The sequence below is a fragment of the Homarus americanus genome, unplaced genomic scaffold (genome assembly GCF_018991925.1).
Source record: "Homarus americanus isolate GMGI-L3 unplaced genomic scaffold, GMGI_Hamer_2.0 scaffold23598, whole genome shotgun sequence".
NCBI classification, from domain to species: Eukaryota; Metazoa; Arthropoda; class Malacostraca; order Decapoda; family Nephropidae; genus Homarus; species Homarus americanus.
The window spans coordinates 784241-791214 of NW_024731054.1; positions in this window are offsets into that span (position 1 = coordinate 784241).

Consider the following 6974-nt stretch of genomic DNA (forward strand, 5'->3'; position numbering starts at 1 on the left):
GACAATGAAAACTCAGAATCTCAGAGTGCTCCCCCAGTTATATTAAGAATTACATTAATTGTAAGGGGGGGATGATTATCCAGGTATAGGAAACATTCCAACTCGATTGTAGAGGGGGATGCACTCCCCCACCAGTGGATGCACCGTACAGTTGTGGTCTAAATTTTGCTCCTCGTGGTAAAACAAAGTCTTTGAGCTAACTAACCCTGACTGTCAACTGATGTGGGTATGCCGTTTTATATAATGTGTGGACGAGAAAACTTTTGAGAATAAGTGTGCGAACGTGGGTTTCTCTCGGGCACTTGACAAAGTCCCACATTTACAGGTAGCCTCTAAAATCCAGCCAAATTGTATCACAGGCAAAATTTTTAAGTGGATTAACAACTGGTTCAAAGAATGGACACAAAGGGTGGTCATAAATGGAGTACAGGGTGGTCATAAATGGAGTACATGGTGGTCATAAATGGAGTACATTCTGAATGGAAAAAGGTTCTCAGTGGTGTAGCACAAGGCTCTATCCTTGGATCCACCCTGCTTGAGATCTACATAAATGACAGAGATTTAAATACATTGAGCCACATTGCCAAGTTTACAGACGACACCGTACAGTACTTGAGAAGGTAGTAAGTCAAGATGATGTTGCAACCATAAGCCGTTCAAATGAGGGAATTATAAAGCAAACCTTCTAACACAAAGATAGATAAATGCTCCTTAATCTGTACAAATCTCATGTACCTCTCAGTCTGGATTACTGTACTGTACAGTAAAGCCTCCGATAACGACAGTTCCACCAACGACAATTTATATTTAAGACCCTGGTTAATTTAGGACCCAATTCAATTTACGTCATTATTTTATTCAAATTTATGACGAAACTATAATAAAAATAAAATAAAATTACATTTTTATATACAGTCATGCGCCGGTTAACGTCCTAGATACGTTCTTGGAAACGTGACGTTAACCGTTGTCCGATCATCACATAAACTGTGTACAGTATTTATACTTACGTGTATGTGGAATACTATAATCGTACATACAGTATACACTTTTACTCCTAAATCACTACTGTAATGTGATACAGGTGATTAATTTTTATCTCTTGTGCAAAATACATGACGTTTATTTTAATATTATTCACTGTTTTACAAGGATTCCAGCAACACTGGGCAGATGGGGGAGAGGGAGGGAGGGGCGTGGGGTGGGGTGGAGGGGAGCAGTTTGACAGTTGGCACAGGCCCAGGTCTAACGAATTATCAGTTCTTAAGTGACTAAGCTTCTCTCCTATAAAAAGCCAGTGAAATGACCTGGGTGAATATAATTTACATTGCTGGGATTCTTGTAAGATGCTGATTTATTTAAATATAAACAACCTATAATTTGCACTAGACAACAATTTTAGTACCGTAATCAAATTAGTACATGTGCACTCCAGCTTTGCACTAAAGTCATTTACAGTATTTCTTTTACGTTTCTTTTAGTATGGTGTGTGCATGTAAATGGATGAAAATAAATGAAGATATTTATGTAAATCTACCCAAAAATACAGTTGAAAAACTTTATACTGTATTATAAAATGTACTACAGTATTGTACACTAATGTACTACAATTTTTATATCTTGAGCAAAATATATGAAGTTTATATTAAGATTATTGGCTGTCTTGTAAAGATTCCAGCAATGCAAATTATAATCTCCTAACTTTAGTCTGAGATATTATATAAAATAAATGCCTTAAAGCATAAAGGTATCACCAATCTTTTGTCTGGGAACACAAGGAGGGAGGTAGCCAGCGAGCGTGGGAAGGGGGGGGGGGTGACAAGAGTGTCTGGTGTTGGTTTATTTATTTGAGATAAGATTTGACAGTTGGCGCTGAAGGCCTGCGTGTTTATTTATCATTACTTAAGAGTGACTAAGCTCTTCTCATAATTTGCCACCCAAACAACATGGGTGAATATAACTTACATTGCTGGGATTCTTGTAAGATAGTGATTTATTTGAATACCTGTATAAACAATCTATATTTGCAATAGACATAACAATTTAAGTACCGTAATCATTTAGTACATGTACAGTACAGGTTTGTTCCATTGTTAACCAAGGGACCACTGTGTTGCAGTGTACTGTAAAATATTGACTAAATTCACTTGATAACGTACACAACTAATGGTTGGTAAAACTTGTCAAGTAAGTGAGTGTCAAGTCTGTCAGTATGAGTGGCATGTGTGAGTGCTTGTGTCCCCCATCATAGGAGTCCGTTTTCTCTCGCTTCAGGACGCCTGAGTCCGTTTTCTCTTAATCTTAAGAGTGCAGTGCACCTGAGACTTCGTTATTCCTTAAATGACACAGAATTTGAAATTGCAACCCCAATTGCAACTGGGGTTGCAATTGTTGAGGCAACTAGATATGTCTGATTATAGCAAATGTGTTATTGTCAATTTGTAGGTGAAAGATTTTATCCTCAATAGATGTAGGATAACATTACACCTGGAGGCAAATGCTTACTAAAGCCTAAGGAAGGATATTCCTTTAAAACATAATATCTGGCCAGTATGGGAAGGATCATCGTGTCTCCGTAAGGGGGTCGTGGAGTGGTGGTCCAGCAGGCGTCACGGAAGTGGGTTTTTTTGGGGAGGCGGGGGGACGGACGGACGTATATGCGATCGTACGTTAACCGGCGCATGACTGTACTGTAAATATAGGCAGTCTCCGACTTACGATGGGGTTAGGGATCCAAATCCAGGTCGTAAGTCGAGAATGCAAAAATAATGCATAGAAAATCTGAAACGGGTGTCTCTTTTTCTTCTCAGCACCACAAAACTCTTACTTTTAGGCTTGCCAGCCATTTTAAAAGGAATTACAAAAAAAAAATTGGTCAGTACACAGCGCAATCACTAACGTCGGGACTCGAAAATTCGTAATTTGAATAAATTTTGGTATGACTGGGGCAGTCGTATGTCCGGGTGGTCATAAGTCAAGGAGTACCAGTAATAACCAAATCCCAACATGTATTAAAAAAAAAAAAAAAAGAGCGCCTTGCGCAAAGAAGTTGCCGGGCAAGGGAAGCTGCTGGGCTATATGAGTGGTAATGAGCATCACCAGTAAACAAGAGTCGGAGCTTGGCAGTCCTTTTGTTTTCACGCATCTAAACAGGAGAAAAACTTTCTCAGGTTTCTTACAGCATTTTTGAGTCCCTATTCAACATGAGCAAGAGAGCAAGTGGTGGTCGTGCTGGTTCAAAAGCTAAAAGATAGTGTACAAGTACAACCTTATCCGAGAAACTAGATGTGTTAAAACGATATGAAAAGGTGAGAGGTCTGTGGATATTATATGGAGCAAGCAATGAACATATTATTATTTTCTGAAGTGGATCCATGAACAGAACGAAGCATTAAAATTAACAAGGACGTGAAAAGCACATATGACCTCAACATAAAGATGTGTAATGAGAATAAGAAAGTGGCTGTGAAAGGTTCTTTCAACAGCTTTATTATTGAAAGTCCTAAACCATCAAATTCAGCTTCATAAGAAGCTTCAACAGCAACTTCAGTTTCAGCAACCGCTATGATATCTTTATGGAAAGCTTCAGTCACAGTTGATCCTGATTGATGATATCATCTGAGTAAAACCTTGCACAATATTCATTGGTTGTCCTTATGTTTTAGACTTCACCACCATTTGCAAATAGAATTTTTGCTTTACATTAGTAAGTATTATTTAAAACATATATGACCAGTAGTAAGTGTTGCTTTCATATTCTTATGTACTAGAGAAATGACGATATTTTCACATGTGCACACTTACATACGATGGCATTCCCAATCTATTTAGTTTTTCTTTGCCATTAATGGTTAGCTACTTCTATTGTTCCATTTATTAACATTAAATAACATTACCTAATACATACATATTAATTTTTTTACATTAATTATACTACAGCAACAACCAGGGTCATATTTCTTCAGTTTCTTATGTAGAAGTAGAACCAGTCATTCGTCACGGGTGTTGGAAACATGAACGAAAACAATGCCGTCTCGTCTCCTCTTGCGTGTTTTAATATTCTATGTATTATTAATGAATTGCATTGTTCATTTCGCATATACAAACATTAATTCAATCAAATACATATTCAGTAATAAACAATAATGAATCTTTTGTACATATTTGTAAGATAAATTATGCGGTTTCCTTGAGGGCGCAAGTACAGCATACATTGCCGTTCCACTCTCACTCTTTGTTGTTCTTTAACATCAGTGGTTACTTTTACTGTACATTAAATAACATTAATTAAAACAAATATTTTTTTTTACATTAATTTTATTGTAACAACAACCAGGGTCTTATTTTTTGTTTCCGGCGGATAACTGACATTGTAGGTGTAAACACGACAACAACAATAGCGTCCCATCTCCTCTTGTGTGATCTTATTATATTGATTTATATTGTATAAGGACCATTCATAAACATTATTTAAAGAATATAGTGACTTTTTCATTAATTGTATTGTTTTTGGGGAAGAGGGTAAAAAGCCACACAAAAGTTATGTAAAGGTCAGACCGGGGAAAGCATCTCATTATTATTGCTTTATTTTAATGGTAATTAATGATTCACGATACAACGATTCACCTTACACTGCAATATTGGAGGACACATTACCGTCGTTATTCGAGGCTTACGGTACACAGAAACGGAACCCTGCCTCCTACCTAACATCCCTATAAATGGTGCACCACCAACACGACAGGACATGACTTTAAGCTTGCCAAGTGATCGTGCAGATTGAACATACGGAAATATTTCTTCACACAGAGGCAAGTAGGCCAATGGAACAGTTTACTAGTATCGCAATTGTACTGTAGTGAAGTGACCTCTGCTTTCTAGATGGCGTTGCATTTCACTTCTAGAGTAATCAGATGGTGCCCTGTTCACTTACCTATCTGTTAAATAACCTAATTGTATTGGGAAATTGTGTAATGAGTGTGAGTCACTTGGACCTGGATGACAATAGAAGAAGCAAGCAGCCTGTGTTTTCCTGCCCTTAATCCATGTTTGTTTGGTGTTCTCTTTATCATTTTAACTCACATTTTACCTCAACACCCTGCCCACTTTGAGCAGTTAATATTGTGGGTAATTTTATAGGTTAAAATACTCAACAAATATAAATTTCCAAAGAAAATGCTTTACTGTATAATGTTTTTTTCTCTCTCCCTATATAAGACTCAATATACAGTCATAAATAGGTGTTGGCAACTTCAAATATTAACCCCTATCATTTGCCGATGTGTTGAAGGGGGGGGGGGGTAAATTTTACTTGTGTGCAAATAAATGTATATTCCCTTCAAGTGTTTGCCCTAGGACAATTACAGTGAACCCTCAAAAATCAAAACTAAAAGGAGGGACCAGCTGTCCGAATCTTCCAGCAAATGTACTAAACGTATAAAAACGATAAATAATTATATAAAAAAAACACCCAAAATACAGTGCATAATATCCTAACCACTGGGGATAGTTATATACAGACGTTTCCCTGTAAAAAAGCCATAATTTTCAGCACCATATAACTGTACTCACTTTGTACTCAAATGTACTTGGCTAAAGGATTAAAAAAATTTTCTCTAGTGCAAACTGTGAGATGTTTATACTCAACTTAATTGCTATCTTGCAAGGATTCCAGCAATGCAAGTTATAAGTCAAAAAACACCTTTACCATAAAAATTCTATCACCTTCTAGCTGGAGGTAGAGGATGGTGGGGTGGTTTTTCAGGAACAGAACTCTTAGAAACTAGGGAATGCCCGTAGAACCTTCCTAATATTACAACCAGAACAATATTAAATAAATACCAGATAGTCCTTTAGGTCTACTTTACTTGCAGGTCCAATAACATCAGGTTTAGTTAACTTTAGTTCCAGTTCACCTGAGGTCCAGCTCACTTTAGTCTAGTTCACATCAGGTCCAGCTCAATTCAGGTCCACTTAAAGGAGTGATGGAGAAAGAACCTGAAAATATTACTTAAGATAAAGTACTGCACTGTTACTATGTAAAAATTAAAACATGTACAAAGCAGCTTTCTTCAAAATTACTTAAATAAAAGTTTATTTAACTGAAGTGCAACAAAGAAAAAAAACAAAAAACATGCCTTTTAAATTTGCAGACCTGAATTACTTGCGGATGATACCCTGGATGTACCCAAGCATGTCTAAGGGTAGTTTAAAACTTGCTGACATTTTTGCAGCCTGGACAGGGAGCTTTTCCTTTACCTATAATGTATACAGCTCCTCCCCTTCTTATGACAGGGTTAGGGACCCAAATCCAGGTCGTAAGTCAAAATGGCCTTAAGTCGGAAATGCTTAAGTAATACTGTACATAGAAAATCTAAAATGAGCATCTCTTTTTCTTCTCAGCACCACAAAACTCTCACTTTTAAGCTTGCCAGCCATTTTAAAGTGAATTACAAACGAAAATTTTGTCAATACAAAGCGCAATCACCGACGTTAGGACTCGAAAATACATAATTTGACAAAATTTTGGTGCGACTGAGGCAGGTTGTAAATGAGGGTGGTCGTAAGTCGAGTAGGTCGTAAGTCGGGGAGGAGCTGTATATGTGCGAGTAGACACACATATACAATACAGGTAAAAGAAATAATTGTCCTAAGGGCAAACACATACTTATACAGGGAATATACATTTCCTTGCACACAAATAAAAATGTAATAATTTGGTTTTCACAAAGCAAGTATTTTATCTTTTGTGCAAAATATATGAAGTTTACATTCAAAATATTCCCTGACCTGCAAGGAATCCAGAAATGTCAATTATATTATCCTAACTTTAGTCTGAGGTATTATTTATTACTAAACGTTAAAATCTAGTGTTTCACCCAATCATTTCTCAGAGAAGTAGGGGCCAGTGAGCTGGGAAGAGGGGGGGGGGAGGATTTGAGTCCATTATTTGAATGGACATTAACCTGGCGACT